The 19,927-nt window shown below is 40.9% G+C and overlaps 1 long non-coding RNA gene across 1 annotated transcript in view; it reads right to left on the bottom strand.

Moving 5' to 3' along the window:
* LOC130830166 (uncharacterized) overlaps positions 1 to 12,117 on the bottom strand; it is a 162,844-nt gene extending 150,727 nt beyond the window's left edge. The window contains exons 1-2 of the long non-coding RNA XR_009047741.1: positions 11,778 to 12,117; positions 8,088 to 8,198 (exon numbers count right to left, since the gene is read on the bottom strand). This is a non-coding gene — a long non-coding RNA (uncharacterized LOC130830166). The remainder of the gene's footprint in view (positions 1 to 8,087; positions 8,199 to 11,777) is intronic.
* Positions 12,118 to 19,927: the final 7,810 nt, after the last annotated feature.

A 19,927-nucleotide genomic window follows, 5' to 3' on the forward strand; every position in this document is an offset into this window, starting at 1 on the left:
GAAAGAATTCCTTCCATGTTTCTGTTTAGGCAACTTAGTGGGGCATGATGGTGCAAACCATGCTTCCCAAACATCAGAACGGAGCAGGCATCAGAGTGCCCTGTGGTTCTTGTTAAAATGTACAACCGACCCAGCTCCAGAGTTTCTGATGCAGTTGCCTTTGTTGACACATAGCTGTAAACTGAGCTAGGAAAGGCAGGTGAAGGAGTAGGTTTTAAGAAATGATAATGCAATTAAATTATTTAGTAAGAGAAAGGAGGATCAGTCTGAATTCCTTAAGGGAAGGAGATATATAAATTTTTTTAAAGCTCTTCATTGGAATATATTTGCTTTACACTCTTGTACCAGTTTCTGAGGCACACCAAAGCGAATCAGCTGTATTTATACATATATCCCCATATCCCCTCCCTCCTGCGACTCCCTTCCCCTGTCCCTGTCCTGGCCCTCTAAGACATCTTCCATCATCAAGGAGCTATATAAATTTGAACTGTTATCTTTAAAAGAAAACTTCTGTCAAAAGCTAATCAGGCTAGGATTAATTGGCTCTGTATTATTTGAGAAATTTGCAAGAGAATAAGTTACTGACTAGAATCTAGCAGCTACTTCAAATCTAGAGCATCCTAATGTCAACTGTAACAAGACCTCATCAATGTGGAGACAAACAGAAAAGGAGAAATGCAACAACATTATTTTAGCTGCTAAAACAAACAAAAAAAAGTTTTAATTAGTTTCATTTCCATCAGTTACCAAAATAATCATCTTCTCTTATTTAAGGGGAGGGGGATGGGAAGAGAGAGAAAACCAGAGAGTGAAATTTCTCACGGGAATTATCCAAAACGTATTTTTAAATCTGAGATTATGGAGACCCTGCATAGTTCACAGTTAAGCCTCACTGATCATCTCTGTTCCCACTTCTCATTGTTTAAATGTCCACACGTGTGTGCTGACTCAAATGTTCACATTTGCCTGTGCAAATGCAGGGCTGGACCTTCATTTTCTCTGGTTTGTTTTATTGTATAAGCAATAAAGAGATTATTATTAACTGGATTGTTATGGTTTAAGGTCCTAATTTTACTGATGCTACTGAGAGCTGAAGAAAAGCCTGACATTCTGGAATAATCCAGGCTCATTTGTCACGTGAATGTGGTTGTGAGGACACAGACCTTTGTCACCAGCGCATAAAACTCAAGGGAGCATCTTAGCAAATTTACAAGTGCTGAGAGGCAGAGAAGAAGAGAAAGCCTGGAAGATAAATACGTTGCTGTGAGAATGTTGTAAGATCACAGGGGGAGATGCAGCAACTTCTCTGCTGATGGGGCTCAGCTCAGAAAGAGAAAGGAAATCTGCTGCAGCTCCACAGCCACAATCATCTGATCCATTCTTTCTGCTGACTACTGTTTATTGTACACCTACTATGTGCCTGGCTCTAGGCTGTGATCACAGAATAATTTCTACCATCATTATCACTATTGCCAAGAATTGGTAAAGTATGCACTTTTTACCTGGGACTAGGCCAACTGCCCTTACACTCACGGAATTAACAGATTGGAATTTAAGTAAGTAAATCTACAAAATCCTGAAGCACAAACCTACTGTTACTGTTATTTTCAAATTGGTTCTTTTTTCTACAAAGTAGTCACTCTCCTCTGATTACAGCCCAACTGGCTGCTATTAAGTAGCTGGCAGCTCTCCACACACATGCATGACATTACAAATACCTGTGTTAAGAAGAAAAGTAGGGGCTTCCCTGGAGGCACAGTGGTTAAGAATCTGCCTGCCAATGCAAGGGACACAGGTTCAATCTCCGGTCCAAGAAGACCCCACATGCCACAAAGCAACTAAGCCCATGTGCCACAACTACTGAGCCTGCGCTCTAGAGCCCATGTGCCACAACTGATGAAGCCCGCATGCCTACAGCCCGTGCTCCAAAACAAGGGAAGCCACCGCACCCCAACAAAGAGTAGCCCCCACTTGCCACAACTAAAGAAAGCCTGTGTGCAGCAACAACGAACCAACACAGGACTTCCTAGGTAGCGCAGTGGTTAAGAATCTGCCTGCCAATGCAGGGGACACCGGTTCGAGCCCTGGTCCAGGAAGATCCCACATGCCGCAAAGCAGCTAAGCCCGTGTTCCACAACTACTGAGCCTGTGCCCTAGAGCCCGTGTGCTGCAACTACTGAAGCCTGTGCCCTAGAGCCCGTGGTCTACAACAAGAGAAGCCACAGCAATGAGAAGCCCACACATGAGGAGTAGCCCCTACTCGCCTCAACTAGAGGAAGCCTGTGCGCAGCAACAAAGACCCAACGCAGCCAATAAATAAACAAAACAAATTTATTTAAAAAAAAAAAAAAGAAGAAAAGTAAAAGAGTTTGCTCTTCCACAGTCAGTATGGATCATGTTTGAAAGATGACATATGGGGTTCAAAGAAATGTAACGGCTTCCCTACTGCAAGTTAGCCAGTCACAGGAGAATTAGATCTAGAACATACATCTCCCAATTCCTGGACCAGAGTTATTCCCACAGTTGCTCCACCTTGATCATCAGAGGTGGGCTTTCCCTCTGTTTAAAAAAATAATTTATTGAGGCTTAAAAGTGAATTGACTTAGAAATATTAAGCTAATGAATCCTGTGTTTGTCTGATTCGAAGCACGCTATTCTAACCTGTGTATAGCTTTCCACTGATAATGTAAACACATGACAACCAGCTACCCATCAGTGTGTATTGAGCTGTTTTTCTAACCCCAGAAAAGAGCTTGAATCAATGTTTTCATCCACTCTTACCTGGGCTGATACCATAATATCACAACTGGCAGAACATAAGTTTTGTAGTGATGGAGGAAAACTTTTCAATGCAAAACTAACCAAAGTATAAATCAGACTTGTGCCCTAGCACCTCACAACTCAAAGTGCAGTCACTGGACCAGCAGTATTAGTGTCTCTTGGGAGCTTGTTAGAAATGCAGGATCTCTGGCCCAGTTGCAGATCTACTGAATCAGAATCTACATTTCAGTGTGATGTCCAGGTGTCTCACATGCATGTTAGATTTTAGAAGCATTGTCCTAGACCTCATGAGCACCAAGTCAACAGGGCTTCCCAGTCCCAGTGCGACAAATGCCTTATAGTGGTGCTGAGTCAGCAGCTTCCTCAGTTCGCATCAGAGGTGGGCGTAGCCTAGATTCTTCAAGGCCACTGGGCCAGCTGCGTCCAGTCATGTGCAGCCTGTCCATTGACCCTGCTGTACCACATAAACACAGGCTTGAATTTCTTGTGTGTACTACATGCACATAAGAAAAGTTTATGTACTTTTCATGTACTCTCTGTGTGAGAAAGATTAAGCAAGTACTGTTCTAACCAACTGAGTGAACTTAAAGAAGTGTTAGAAACAGGAATTCAATTTTTTAAAGTGCTTTGATGTCATGAAACATGCCATAAAAGCATCAAGTGGTTTTTTATCAACACTAACAGTACACATTGGGATTCTAAAAGGAGCATAGCTGCTGTTTTGTTCTGAAGACTTTCTATTTGGTATCCCAGGAGGCAGGACGACATCCCAACCAAGTGCTCTCTGAAAGTGACTTTTGAAATAGGTTTGAGGCATCTCTTTTTATCTGATGGGAAATGACAGCCATTACACTGACTTATGAGATTCTAGCACACCTTAAAATGAGAAGAAGCTGGGCTTATAAAATAGCCCCTTACATTTTCCTATTGAGAAAATATCCGCAACTTACTTTTTCTCCAGAAATATTTGATTTTACATGCTTATTAGAAAGGGAGCATTAGTATAAATAAAATCATGTCAAATCCATAACTCAGCTTCTATGTAATGCAAGGCTCTCCACAGCGAAACATTCAGTGTACTCAGCCGTCTTCATCTGAGGAAAACCCATGTGCTCTCGACCCACCTAACACAGTGCAGTGTAGCTGTCATTAGCCATATTTGAATTTAAATACAAATTAGTTGAAGTTTAGATTTAAATGTAAATTCATTTAAATTAAACAGAAGAAAAATTCAGTTCCTAACTTGCATTTCTACATTTCAAGTGTTCAAAAGTCACGTATGAGTAGGGACTACTATACTGGATATACAGATATACACTATTTCCACTATCACAGACAGTTCTATTAGAAGGTGCTACTCCAGATTGTCCAAATACAGTGTGTTCCTTCCCTAAATTCTTGCAGGAAAAGAGGCAAAGGGCCTTTCTTTATCATATTTCTATTCTTAACACAAGCAATATAAACCCAGTAAGAGAAAATTGTGAGCCAACTACACATTCACTCTCAAGAGTCTCTTCCTTCCCTTTCCACTCCCCGACCCCAAGATTGGGAGCTAGTGAGACTTCCCCAACTGCTGTAGAAAGATCACTCCAGGAGAAACACAGTTTAAGTTTTCTAACCACGCCCCACATCCTCCCTTACAGCAGACTCTTGAAGCACGCCCACGCCATCCCTGCACACCCAAAATATACCAAAATGGCCACCATTACAAAGAAGCAAATGATGTCTGTCAACTCATTAAGCTCCCAAATATTTCCATTCATGAGGTCATAGAATGTGCATCGAAGGACATCTCTATCCCAGACACTGTGGTAGGCACAGAAGGTACAGTGATGGAGAAGACAGTTGTGGTCTCTTTCCTCATGGCCCTGAGAGTCTAGCAGGAAACAGTGAACGAGCCATTACGAGTGTGACACAGACAACACACGGGAGGCAGCAAACAATCCAACAGCAAGGCCTCCTGAGCAAGTGATGTTTGAGGTGCGGTTTGAAAGATAAGATGCTACTTAGAGGGAGAGGAGACGAATAGCACTCCAAACAGTGGTAAGGCCATGGCCCAAGGCTTTGAAGTTGGAAAGAATGAAGGAAACAATGAAAGAGGGTCAGTGTGACTGGCCGCCAGAGATTGAGCACAGAGTGGCAGAGATGAGGGGAAGAGCAAAAGTGGAGGGCACTCTGGCTGCAGAGAGCAGGGAGGAAGGCAGCAAAGATGGATTCGCAGGGATTATTTCAGAAGTTCTGCATAGCATCACGGGCCGGGATGAAGGCACAGTAAAAGTGGGCAGAGGAGTGACACACTGGGTGGTGGAGAGAATCAACAGGTCCTAAGACTGAATGGATATCAGGAGTGAGGAAGAGAGAGGAGTTTTAAAATGACCCCCGATTTCTGGGTTTAGGGATTGGTTAAGTGGCAAACTGGCAGACACGGTGAGAGGAGTGGGTTGCAGAGAAGCGGGCGTTAAAGTTAAGCTAGGAACCAGTGGGATTAACACGGTCTGTGAAACACAGCAAAAGGGAGGCGGCCGAGTGGGCAGCCGTGAGGTCTGGGGTCCCCATCAGGAGTGCAGGTGAGAACGAAACCTGCAGAGCCAACGAGATCACCCGGGAGAGGGTGTGGATTAAGAAGGAAGGAAGCTGAGGCCTCCCCCTCGCCCAGAGCCCCAGGATGTGCCACAAGCACATGCTGGGCTGCAGCTGTGCTCTGAGGGGGGCAGCCCTGCCCTCAGGAGATCTGTAATCTCCTTACTCCATGTCGCACTCAAACTCACCCAAGATTCAAACTCAGCAATCAAACGTGTGCGGCTGGCAAGAGGCTGTCTTTCCAAGGTTTTCTGCAAGATTTGACCTATCTGCACACTTTCAGACCTTCATCCCTGTCTCTGGCTTAGAGCGGATAAGGTTCAGCTAGATTTCTGGCAGCTCTGGTCCAAAAGAGCCATCGTCCCCCCATTCCTTGTGGTGCACTGCCACCTGGTGACCATCCCCTGGCAGAAGCAATCTTACCCTTCTCTTCCTTTGTTTTGGTTTCAGATCTGCTCACCTTTAAGGATGCCTCCTAAGGAAACTAAGCTATTTTTAGCTTCTTTCATGGTGTCATTGAACTTGAAGCACATGTAATTGATCATGAAGGTCAAGTGGCAGTAAAAGCAATGACTCATTTTTTCCCTCCTCTCTTCAAATATTTTTGTAATACATGTGGGCATTGTTAATGGAGACAGGAAGTATGGATTACAGAAGTGCTCATAAATTGCTATAACACCATAGACATGCTCCTACTAGTGATATTAATCACTTTTGTAGTTGCTTTATAGAATTTAATTAACTCATGGTAGTTTTTTTTTTTTTCCACTAGCATTAAACCAAATTCTGGGCAACAAAATATATTTAATGGCTGAAAATAAACCAACATGGTTCTTTTATTTCTTAGTTTCAGTGTCAGTCACAAGCTTTAGAATATAGAATATTATTTTAATAGTCAATAGTAAACTAATTCATAGTATACTTTTCTATTTTTACCACACTTTTCCTCTAGTAGATAATATGTAAAATTATGAAAAAAGGATGCACTAAGTTATGATGATGGTATCATCTGTGCAATTCTATCTAACAAAAAGTTTTCAATTTAGGTTAGATTTCAACCAAATAACAATAAACTAAGATGGAATTATCTTAAAAAAGTGATTGCATCACAATTATTCACTGCAATTTATTAAACCACGAAAAATTTTTAATGCTAATTTTTGTTTTTGTCCAAACTTCCCAACTATACATCACATGAAATAGTTACATAGGTTCTAATTTTCTGAGAATTTCTAATTGACAAGAGATCAAACACCCTGTATTACCTGAGTCTTATAGACAACATTCAGTTGTTCTAAGAGAGATGAAACTCAACCAAAGACAAAATTTAAAGCAAAATTAAACAGATAACAAAATCATGAAACAAAAGAACCAGTATTAACCATGTGCTTTCTTAATTATCTGTCTTTCCTTCAGTTCATATGTTTATAAAAACTTATCTTTGGAATATATTTGGTCTTCTTTCAGAAAGATGCCCAGAACTTTAATTTCTCTAAATCCTATCATAACCATCGAATGAGTCATCAGTGAATAAATGTGGAGCGTGCTGGGCTGTGTAGTGCTAGAAGGTGAATGATATAAAACAATTCCTGACCTTGCATTATCTTGAAACCGGATGTAACCAATGTATAAGTCAAACCAAATAGAAGATGGGAAAGCACTCCAAAAATTATACATCATGCAAATCTAAATAAGTATCATTCTAATAATAGAGTTACCTCACCAACATTATTGTAGAGGAGAGCTCCATCACAAACACACATGCACAATTTGACCAAGTTGACAAAATAAATTAGATGAGGAAATACACAGCAGAAGTTAAACACTTATGGCAGCTGCAAAAGTAAGACTCAGCTTTGAAACTTCCCACTAACACTGGTTTGAAGATTCACTGTTTATGAGGCAGCTTATCTTTATTTTTTAACATCATAATTCTCTGATTTTCTTTCTATCTTAATTCCGAGAATAAATACGGAGCAGCAACCAAACAGAAAACAGAAGGCCAGATTGCCAGCAGCACCTTTCTGAATACTGTTGTGCAGAGAGCAGTGATGTGTGTCCAGTCGAAGCACAAAGTAAATTATGTGAAACATCCGTCCCCCCAGTGTTCTGTGCTCCTGTGTAGGGAAACTCACGGTGCATATCTGAAGGATCTCTTTGCTCAGGAAGGTTTAAGCAAAGTTCAAAACAAAATTTTCTCCCCAGTGGATAATCTTAAGTCAAAATCAGGATGCCACAGACTTGATTCATGAGCCTATAAAACCCTATGAGTCCTGACACATAGGGACACATTCTCAGATTCCCAGCAATCCTTTTGCTCTTTCCTCTAACAATATCAGCTTCCCTGGGCCATTATCACATCCCAGCAGTTTGTGTAGGAAAAGTAGAATAGCAGGAGAAATTTTAAAAGCCCTTCTTATAGGCTACATTTGTTTAAAAATACGTGGATGTTCTCTCAGATGCTTATTGGGGAATAAATCATTAATATCGGTCTCTGGTCCACAACCAAAGATTCGCTTTCTCGCCACTCTGTTTTTGTCACACAAAGTTTGAGATGATCTGCAGCACCCAGTACCCTAAAGGAATTGGTAGTGGCCTTCCATGGCAGTGGCTGCTAGAGACAACACACCACGTTTCCCCAGTTCAACCCTATGTTGGTCAGCTCAGGCTGCCTTCACAATACATCACAGGCTGCAGGCTTCAACAACAGAAATGTATTTGCTCACAGTTTTGGAGTCTGGAAGTCCACAATCCAGCTGCCAGCAGGGCTGGTTTCTTGTGAGATTCCTCCTCTTGCAGACAACAGCTTCTCGACGTCCTCACATGGCATTTTCTCTCTGTGAGTGCATGGAGAGAGAGAGCTCTGCATCTCTTTCTGTTCTCATGAGGACACTAGTTACATTGGATTAGGGCCTTACCCATATGACTCACTTAACTTAATTACTGCCTTAAATGTTGTGTCTTCAGATACAGTCATATCAGAGGTTAGGTCTTCAACATATGAATTTTGTGGGAACACAATTAAGTCTGTAACAAATCTATATTTATTGACAACCTAGTAGAAGAAAGATATGGTGCTAGACTCAAGAAATACAAAAGTGAATAAGACACTATCCCTGGCCTCACAAAGTACACAAGTTAGTGTGGAGAGATCAATGTGTGTACAACTATCTAGGACCCAAGTCAGCCGTGAAAGTGCAGATATTAGAATCTAAGAGAGTGATAAAATGCTATAGAAGAAAGAGACCATGGATGAGTTTAAACAAAGACTGTGATACAGTTATATATCCTTTAGAATGATCACTCTGGTGGCAGTAAGGAAAATGGACTGGGCTACTGAGACTGAAAGCAAAGAGGAAACGTAGCAGTCTCCTATTAACCTAGAAGATGAAGAAAGAAAAGTTGAGCTATATCATAGAAATATGATTAAAGGCAAGGAGGCAGATTTGAGAGACTTTTAAGAAATAAGGTCAAGATAATTTGGGAAAATAAATTATTTCTATCACGAAGGACTTCTGGGGAGCATTACTTTATTTTTAACTTTTCTCAGTTCAATCAGTCAGCATTTCCACATCTCCTTGATTTATATCTCTGTTAGTACATGTTGCAAAATAACTTTAATTCAATCTAACTTGCTTTCTAACATATTCTGATCACCTTTCCCAAGTATACTTTAATTTTACAAATTTAAACATGCTAGATATTATCAATGGATATTGAGAGTGAGACCTATTAATAAATCTCTAACAGCCTTGGCTACTAATATATTCCTTAATATATACTTAGGAATTACATCTCAGAGTTAATCTGTAAACTCTAAATATATCTTACCCTCAAAGCCAAAATTAGCTGGGCACTCTTTTGTTCTCCTTTCGTGGCTGTGATACACTACCATCTGCTGGGTACCCAGCTCTATGCCTTGGAACCATCATAAACCTCTCCTTCTCCCCAAATTCTTTACCAGTAAGTCACAGAGACCTGCAAGCCTTCCTTTAGATTCTAAAGTTTAAAACAGCTTGATCAGTCATCTTTTCCTTTCTATTTCCAGGCCCAGTCCTCAGAGGCACCAGAATTATTCCAATGCATTCTTCTTGTAAGAACCACATGCCTTCCAAAGACATGATTCCATCCAGGCACTCAGATTAGGGCCTCCCCTGACTCCTTCAGAGCTAGCACCTTCTCTGAGAGGTTGCATCACAGCCATCTGTACATGTCTCCCTCATACTAGAATATGGGATCGTTAAGTAGAAGACCCATATCTTGTTCAGTCAAATCCACGTCATGTGCTTCGGACCCTGTATATACTTTATGTGTGTTGAATTAACTGTTTGATTAAGAGATTCCTTGTGTGAAGGGAGTTTACATTAATTGTGTTAAACACAGTGTTGCATGAGTCAATGCTGTTTCTCCCACTCACATGTAAAGTACTTAACTGCCAGGCCAGGGTGTTCCATTTCTTTATACCCCAGAGAATCTAAGGCAATGCCTTAAACTCAGTAAGTGCCTAGGTGATACTTGTGTTTGATGTAGGCAGCATCTCTCTACTCACCGCAGCACAAACTGGAACCAGGTTGTAGCCAAAGCACATTTCCCTACTTCCACTATATTGATAAGTTTCATTCAAGAGATCATTCAAGACAACTATTTCTCAGATCCTCTTCCAAAATCTATTAAGCTAATAAGAAGAATTAGCTGGTCCCTGAAGCCTATTTGGCTTCCAACTCTGCTTTGTGTGGGAATATAGTCATTGCAGGAGGTTAGAAACCCAACTTAAAAACTGAGTTCTGTAGCCAGAACCAACGACTCTTCTGTCTTCCTTGAAATGCTGTCTTGCCCAGGTTCCTAAACGCTTATGGCAGCAACCAGCTGTCAGATGCCACAAATTCCGATCACTGCAGAGCCAAGAAGTTAAGCTATGGGAATAAAATATAAGTCCTGTCCTGACCCCACTCCATTTCTCCAAAATGATGATGTTTTATTTATATAGGTTGCCTTACTGAAAGAGGCACAAACCGCAAGCAACAACACTAAAGCCACTCTGATATTTTCTAGGCTGCCTTTGCATTATAGAAAGCCGTTTTAACTTGGCACTATTGAAAAGACCAGACTAAGTTTACATGCAGCAAGTGAGAACATATGGATAAGTCCGTGCGGTATCCAAATGTCTTGTTCCTAATAATGATGATGTTTACATGTTTCCTCTGTAGCTGGTACCATACTAAGTGGTTTAAATACTTACTATCCTTTTTGTGCACATTCTATCATTTAATCTTCACAACAATCCTATGTGGTCACAATTATTCCTTTTCATAGATGGGACAGAATAAGGCTGAGAGAGGCCAGCTTGCGCCTGTGATACACAACTAGTAAGCTGGAGGAGCTGAGATAAACCTAGTTCAGTCTGACTCCAAAACTTACCATCTTTTTACCACTGCTCCTGCCTAAGCTTAACTGAAAAATTCAAATGTGAGAAGTAACCATTCACATAGCCAGAAGGACTCAAAGTCACAGGACAAACAGGATGCATCGTCCTGGACCAATTTTACACAATGACAAAATAATGAAATACACTTCAATATGTTAAAACAAACATGAATGCACATAAGTGTAATGCAAACTTTGTACACATTTTTAAAATAGAAGGCACCAAAAATATCTTTTTTGAAACAGAGCCCCACTTGAGGTTTATGTCTCAGACTCTACCTGCCTCCCTTCTCTCCCTCCTACTCCCAGCGGTATTTATTTGGCCCTATGTTTCATTAAAAGGTTCAGGTGTGACCAAGACAATGGCCCGTATTATGAGATACATTCTAGGGGCAGAGGCATATGGACAAGACATGGCAGTGTTAGTTTTATTTAGGTGAGCTGTTTGTGTTCATAAGACTGTAGCCTCCAGGCACAGGACAAAGGATTGGGTACCAAGGCTTCCATCACCAGGTGGAGTTAACAGGACTGAATAAAATCCTAGGCACAGTAAAACCAGAGAGAAAACAGAGTAAGAGAATCCAAAGCTGCACCTTCAGGTTCCAGATTCAGTATCTTCTAGACAGTAAAGAAAAGAAAGAGAGGAGAGATGAAGAGAGAGATGGGGAGAGAAAGGGTGGGAGGAGACATAAATAGGGAGGACGCGGTGGAGAATGTGTAGGAAAGGGGGAAAAAGGAAGAGAGGAAGGAAGCTGGGATACTAGATAGTGCTCAAGTGTCTTACCAGTTATGGGTGACCATCTGAATTTAGTCTTGGTCAATATTCCAGTATCATTGTCATTTGTCACTTGAACCAGCATCTAAATCCTTTTCCTGTTTGATGAATTTCTTACCATATGACTCTTGGTAAGAGGCAGAAACTAATCCCCCCTCAGAAGCTGGAAGTGCCAGTCCCTCCACCGCACGCCCGCAACTCTGCAGATCAAGCGCACCTGCACAGAGGCAGCTACTATCCCTCCTGCCGTGGGAGTTCCTTGAGACTTGGGGCTGGCATGGGCTGAAAGTGAAGCCCATCAGTAGATCCACCTGTAAAAAGCTGAAAAATGCCCAAATCAGGCAAAGTTAGGGACTGCTGTGTGAGGATGAAGGAAGGAATATAATTTTTGCATAAAATCAAAAGGTCTTACCAGCAGCGTTAGATCTCAAGTCAATGTTTTCCATTAGTGTTCGAAGGTATGAAATTCATCAATTGTACCTGTGAATCTTACCTAATGACAGATAAACTTCCCCCTTAGCTTCTACACAGCCTCATTAACAACCCAAGGTGATCTTTTTCTGTGCTCCTCTACCTCCATCTAGTGGATGAAGAGTCACCTGCAGCTCTGACTTCCTTGTCTTCAACCGGTGCAGGCTTTTTCCTGCATCTCTAACTGAAAATCTGTTCAGGATTTTATGGCTGGAAAATACCCCTACCTCTCATGGCACAGAGTATGCATTGAGCTATGGAAACACCAAAACCTTAACGTATCTTTAGAAGCCGCGGGCTAGAACTACACATTCTGAACTTGTTGATTTAGCAATGACTGATAAAAATTGGCTTTGTGTTTATAGTATTTCCTATTGAAAACTCTACCTTTAGAATATTTTGATCTTGCCAGAAGTTTCTGCTGCACTGCAGCACACAAAAAATAAAGCACAGAGAACTGACAGATGAAAGAGAAGTGTTGCTAACAAATAAATGTGCTCTCTGGGATCTAATTTGCATAGAAGTCAAAAAGATATAGTAACAGAGAATCTAAGAATTTTGAGCTGAAGGACTCTTAATGACCATCTGATAAAGATGGAAAATAATGCAGAGTAAAGCAAAAACAGGAGATATGACCCAAAGACCTTATTTTGGGCCACAGTCCCCAGTGCAGATTCTATGAGCTGCTCTGTCTGCTACTCTCCTCTCTCTCAAGGTCATTCCACCTGCCCATCTAGCCCCTTCCTCCCTCCCAAGATTTATTATGGATTTTTTTATTGGCAAAAAGTTAACCTTTTCCACTGACAACATCGTTAAAACATAGAACCACAGACTGAGCAAAAACGTTTTTGCAGATTATGTAGTTTCACTTCTCTCATTCTATGTATAGGATCTAGGTACTTTGAATAACTTGGCTACAGTCGTAAACCAGCTAGTTACAGAGCTGGTGGACAACAACTGTAACACACATAAGCCGCACTCTGAAAAAGAAGGGCCGTTACAGGGTAAGGACAGCTGTGTGTAGCAGTGTCTGTGTTCTGACTGTGGGCTGGAGAGAATCTTTGAAAGGAGTAATAGACAGCCTTTCTTTCCTCACTTTTTTTTCTGCATACCTGTTTCTACCCTGGAGAAATGCCTTCAGGGAGCTGGTGGGTCACAGAAATGTCTGGAACCCTACATATGTGATGTCCTACAAAGTGGTAGGTATTACCACTGGGAAACCTACAGACTCTTTGCCCACTTGAAGGCATGAACCTTAAAAATTGTGAACCCTATGCTACCCAAGAATACTTCTGAAGGCCCTACTCAGCTTGGTGACAGCCTGGTCATGGCCTGTAATTTATGGCATCACCAAGGGAGATTTCCAGAGTAAGGCTCCCAGAATGACTATCAATGAATCATTTCCAATCAAGGAAACTGAGTTCTACTGCACCTATCCTCTTTAAGCCATGTTGAAGAGGAATGATAAAAAGAGGAGGGAAGCAAAACATATAGGGCCAAATACAATAGTATAGGGACTTCCCTGGTGGTGCAGTGGTTAAGAATCTGCCTGCCAATGCAGGCGACAAGGGTTCAATCCCTCCTCCGGGAAGATCCCACGTGCCACAGAGCAATTAAGCCCGTGCAACACAACTATTGAGCCTGTGCTCTAGAGCCCGTGAGCCACAACCTTTGAGCCCATGTGCCACAACTACTGAAGCCCATGCGCCTACAGCCCGTGCTCTGCAACAAGAGAAGCCACCACAATGAGTAGCCTGTAAACCACAATGAAGAGTAGCCCCTGATCTCCGCTACTAGAGAAAGCCCACGCACGAAGATCCAATGCAGCCAATAAATAAATTAATTTTAAAAAAATACTACATTTAAAAAATAAATAAATAAAACCTTATAATAAATTCAGAAAACAATACAGTAGTATATTTTTAAGTGTATCTCCCAGGTAGATCAAGCCCATGGCTGAGTAGAAACTGTAAAACAAGCTAGACTTGAATATAATGATCCTTCCATTCAGCACACACTTTATGTGCCATCTGGTAGACTTGTGTAATTGATTGCCACAGGACATAATCATTTTAAAAGACAATTAATTTGATTACCAGTAATGAAGTTTTTATCTATGCAAACTAGGAGCCAGGCAATGAGATGAAGAAAGTAACCAAGTTTCCAAAATCAGAATGCAAAATGGGTCATTCAGGAGGCTGGAGAGAGGAGACCATCTCCTGGAAAACATGGACTGAGAAACACAGCATTTCGGGGATTTGTGGTGTCCACCTCATGCACCAGATGGTAACCCACTTCTGGACACCGATCTTGAACTACACTGAATTTGTCTCCTCTTTTATGTGCATAATCTGCTGCTAGGGATTTTATCTATTGATTAAATGAAGGGACAAAAAGGGAATATTGTTGAGCATCTGTTGAGTACCAGGCAGCCTGCTAGATACATATTATCCATCCTCTATTTTAATCCTCACACCAATTCTAAAAGGGAGGTTAAGATGATCAGACCAAGATCACACAGCTGGTAAGAGATTGTGGCAGGCAAATAATGGCCCCAAAAGATGCCCATGTCCTAATCCCTAGAACCTGTGACTGCTATATGGCAAAAGGAACATTGCAGATATGATTAAACTAAGTATCTTGAGATGGGAAGATTATCCTAGATTACCCAGGCATCCTCTAACTGCAATCACAAGTATCTTTATAAGAGGGAAATTTGACTACAGAAGGGAAAGTGCCATGGCCAACCACAGAAGCAGAGACTGGGATGATGCAGGCAGGAGCCAAGGGATGCAAACAGCCTCAAGAAGTGAAGAGGCAAGAAATAGATTCTCCCCTGGAGCTTCCAGAAGGAACCAGCCCTACTCATACCTTGTTGCCCCTGGAGACGCACGTTGGAATTCTAACCTCCGGAGATATAGAATAAATCTGTGTTGTTTTAAGCCACTCAGTTTGTGGTAATGTGTTACAGCAGCAATAGAAATTAGTACAGAGGTGAGCCAGAGTTCTACCCAGGTCTGCTCAGACTTGAAGCCTGCATTCTTTTCACTACTTTACACTGTCTGCAATTTGATTAAAGACTGGAACTAAGTACACAAAGATTCATATCTCGTCCCAATTTGAACATTCCCAAGATCTGAAACTGAGTATTGAATCAGATGACTGAATGTTGGTCTGATTAAATCATCACAATCATCTCTTTTGTTGATTATTGCCATGATGGTTCTAAACAGTAGATTCAAGGGAAAAACATCAAAGAAATTCACCATTTAAGAATGGCTAAACTGAAGTCAGTAATTTTGACTGAGTTATTCCACATACTTTGAACTAAAATATTCAGATATTGAGCTGAAAGTGCTTCGATGCTTTTGACTCATAGTATTCAGAAAGCCATTAAGTTTACGTACCTCAGTGTATCCTTATCAACATTTAAACATATTTGCATATAGGTTTTTCTTTGATTGCAGTGTCACATTTGTATGGAAATCTAAAAACCCGGGTTCTATCATTAGTGTCTTTACCATCAATTAGCTCTTCAACCTTGATCAAATCACCCAACATTTCTGGACCTCAGTCTCCTCATCTGCAGAATGGGGCAGTGGGTGGGAGGTTTGCCAAGCTGTTCATCTTTAAGGTTTCTTCCAGTTTTAAGATAAAACATGGCAGGATCCCCACAGCAAAGCTTCTGGGTATGATTTCAAGTATGCTCATTATTACAAAGTGCCACTAGAGGTCAGATTAAGCTTGGTAATTCTATCTAATCTGGCATGCACATTGAGCCAATGCATAAGTTTACCTTATACTGATGCCTTGCCAGCCTTCACCTAGATCCTTCTGAGCTAATGAATGTCGATCCCAGTGTTATAGAGTAAAATAGGAAAATCTATGGAAACAAAATTGCATTCATTAGTCTGTAATTTGCAATTGCCTGGTACCAGGATGCTTATCTTTCCTTGCTTGCCTGAATGTTGTTAATTGAACGTGTCATCTGAAGCCCTGGGGCTTAGTGCTTGCTCATGTTACTGTGCTAATCAGTCAGCTGCAAGAAAGTGGGGCTGCGAGACTAAAAAATGTTTCCTGTATCCTCTTTATGCGTCTAGGTATAACTGTGTTAAGAATATGTGACTGGGCTTCCTAGGTGGAGCAGTGGTTAAGAATCCGCCTGCCAATGCAGGGGACATGAGTTCGATCCCTGCTCCAGGAAGATCCCACATGCCATGGAGCAGCTAAGCCCAGTGCGCCACAACTATTGAGCCTACTCTTTAGAGCCCGTGAGCCACAACTACTGAGCCCATGTGCTGCAACTACTGAAGACCACACGCCTAGAGCCCGTGCTCCACAACAAGAGAAGCCAGGGCAATGAGAAGCCCACGCACCACAGCGAAGAGCAGCCCCCACTCACCACAACTAAAAGAAAGCCTGCACACAGCAAAAAAAAAAAAAAAAAAAAGAATATGTGACTGCCTGTGTATATGGCATTTGACCCGTTGCATATACTCCTAGTGAAGTGTAAAAGAATGTGTGAAAAAGAAAAAAATGAATGAGTGAACACACATCATCCTTGGATAGCTGCCTTGTCAAGCTATCAATCAGGACCAGCTCTAGGCACAACTGTGATACCTGTAAAATCAGATTTTTTGTGGTTACCATTCCCCCCCATCCCTTCATTACTGCCACTTTCTTTTCAACATCCTTAGTCTAACTCTGCTCTCAGGAGAGATCCAAAGAACTCAAATGCAGTAAAATATAAGAATCTGATGATGCAGTTTTGCTCTCCTGGGCACACTTGGATTTTGCCAGAGAGCAAAGCCATTTAATGGGTGGAATTCCAAAAGCAGAATCATAATCATGCAGGAGGGTAGTCAGTGGCGGGACAGATGATCTTGATAGCACCTTCAAAATCATCGAATGGAGCTGACGCCACAGGCCGCTGACAACATCTGACCTTGCTTCCCACTAATGCACGTGAGGTTCTGTGTGAGGATCCAAGGTCAGGTTGCTGCACTCGAGAAACACACTCAACTGAGTTCCTGATCCTGAGTGCTCTCCGTTTGCTTTCCTAATGTGTGGGATCGCTGCTTGAGGATCTAATGATTTCTCCTGGTACAATGTACCAAAATGCAGCTGGAGCCTCCGCACCATCTCCATGGCAAGGACCTACAGAATGGGGACCATCCTCCTCTTTCCTTTACCTCCTCTATACAGCAATAAATGACAGGGACAGGGGTGGGGGCGTCCGAAAGTCACATTGGGGGACGGGTGGACAGGGTCCTGAACTGGCCACCCAACAACTGAGGGCTTCAGAGTATTCATAATTTCCAGATAGCTCTGTGATATGAGGACAAGGCAAACGTTCCTAGTGGTTATAACTTAATAACACCAGAGGCAAGCAAATCTTAAAGCCTCAGGGACCTCTCAACTCCTAAGGTGCTGATGCACTAACACTCGGGATCACAGCCTTGACGATCCTGTCTCCAGGTTCTTCTCTGTGGGATCGCCATCATGATTTTGTTTGCCCTAAAGCTGCCACAAGTACACAGCAAAACTTCTCCTTGACATTTACTGCCTTGGTAAACAGAAATGCCACCTTATATTTACCTAGTATGTGGTAGTTTACAGAGCTTCTCAGAAGATCCCTTCATCTGTCCCATAAGGTAAAATATTCTCACCCCTCAGATTTTTAGAGTTGATAGAAGCATCTACACCACCTTTTCCTCACACTTACCCATCTTGCAGTGCTGGATGAAATGCCTAGCTCTTCCTGAACCACACCCCTTCCCCCCCACCTCACCCCACCCTGCCATCCAACACCATCTTTCATAAGCACTATTTTGCAGATGATGAAATTGAGACTCAAATATGTTAGGTGACTCTCTTAGCAGCAGAAATTATACAAGTGGAGGAGCAGGGTCTCAGACTGGCTGAGGGATTTTTCCATCCTCATCCCATGAAACCTCCCAGCAGCACTCAACACTGTTGACGCCTACTGCTTTCCTGAACTCTCTCTCTCAGGGTTTCCACTGCACTACACCCTCGATTTTTCTACTATCTCTGGTCCCTTCTTCTCATTCTCCTTAAGGACTTAGAATCGGCCAGTCTTAGTTCTGAGCTCTCTTATCTTACTCTACATTCTCATCTTGTTTTGTCTCTTATTCTCATAGTTTTAAATATTATCTATGCTACATCTATTCCCAAATTTATGTCTCTCTGCCATGCAGCCAGGCCCCTTTTTGACTTCCAAGTTTATTCATCCAAATGTCAACTTACTATTTCCATCTTGACACTTCCATACATCTTAAACTGAAGTCTTCATTTTCTCACTCTCACCACTCCTACACTTCTCCTCATATCAACATACAACACCCCTACTCACCCAGAAAATTTTTATCTCCAAACTCTTCTTCTCTCTTTTCTCCCACATTCAACCAAAGTACTGTAGAGTCTACTCCCAAAATGTATCCTCAACATATTGCTTTTATCTTTAAAAAATAAAAATAAAATTGTAAAACAATAGGAGAAATTTGACCACTAAATATTTAAGAATATTTTAAGGTACCACTAATTTTTAACATGTTTAGTATTATAATCACTTTCAGAAGTACATATGAAAATATAGGTAAAATGATAACACTGTCTGAGAATTGATTTAAAATCATCTGAGGTGAGGTGAGTAGGAAGATATAGATGAAATAAGATATACTGTGATGTGATAATTACTAAAACTGGTGAAAGGTACATTAGGTTCATTATATTCCTCTATTTTTTATTTATTTGCAAAATATCATAATAAAATTATGGAAAAAAACTTCAATGGTTTGCCTCAAATAATGTAAGGCAATGACACAATGTCAGACTTTATACTTTTATCCCAGGTAAATTGTCAGCTTTATTAAGAGGTAAAAGCAATGCAATTTAACCTAACAAGAATTTGCCCCAAATGATTCAAATTATCAAGAAGATTCTGTGAAACACACATTTGTAGCCACCATCTTTAAAGGTCAACCTTGCCATAAGTAGATATTGTACCTTGAAACATTAGTTAATGATAGTTTGAAAGCCATCGTAATTACTAAGACACACACTACTCATGCAGAACATGAAGACAAGTGTCAACAGCTTTTCACTAGTGGTTCAAAATACCATGCAATATTTAACCTAGGCCTTTAACTATTTCACTGAATGTGTAATGCATATTAAATTTCCTAGTTAAGCACAAAAGAAAAACCATATACCATTAGTAAAGATTGCCCTCCCTATAGTAAAAACAGCTGACAAAATACATAAGAAGGAATATGGCTACAAATTAAAATATACTCTTTTGTCAGAGTAAACACTATTGGAAAATACAAACATATTGCATATTTGAAGAAATAAGTATTACCCAGTATGGGGGGGTTACTATACAATTGGATAAACGTATACCTGTTTTTCAGGTCTATACTTAAGGTATAGTCTAGATTTTTTCCAATAATGACACATATGAAGCACTAATTTTCCTGTGAAATGTAAAAGTGTATGCAAAGACTTATTCTACTTAGTAAATTACTTCTCTGATGTATGAATGAAAATAGTTTAAGCTAAGTCTTGATAGAGTGGACGTTTTGAATGTAATAAAAAATAATAATTTAAGTCACTGGAGTAAGTTATGGAGAGAGCAAGTCAGATGAGATTTATGCACTCTATCACTAAAAGACAAGCAATTACAGCAAAGAAGGTGAAACAGAAGTGTACAAAGTACTACAGAATGTCACTGATGCAACTGATTTTACAAAAACAAGATCTCAAAAATACTTTGTAATGAGATGGAAAGTAATGATGAAAATCTTCTGTAGTTCTAGAAATTCCCTGGTTATTTCATACCAAGTACTTAAAAGGTATCAGATTAACTGATGAGAT

The sequence above is a fragment of the Hippopotamus amphibius genome, chromosome 10 (genome assembly GCF_030028045.1).
Source record: "Hippopotamus amphibius kiboko isolate mHipAmp2 chromosome 10, mHipAmp2.hap2, whole genome shotgun sequence".
In the NCBI taxonomy this organism is placed as follows: Eukaryota; Metazoa; Chordata; class Mammalia; order Artiodactyla; family Hippopotamidae; genus Hippopotamus; species Hippopotamus amphibius.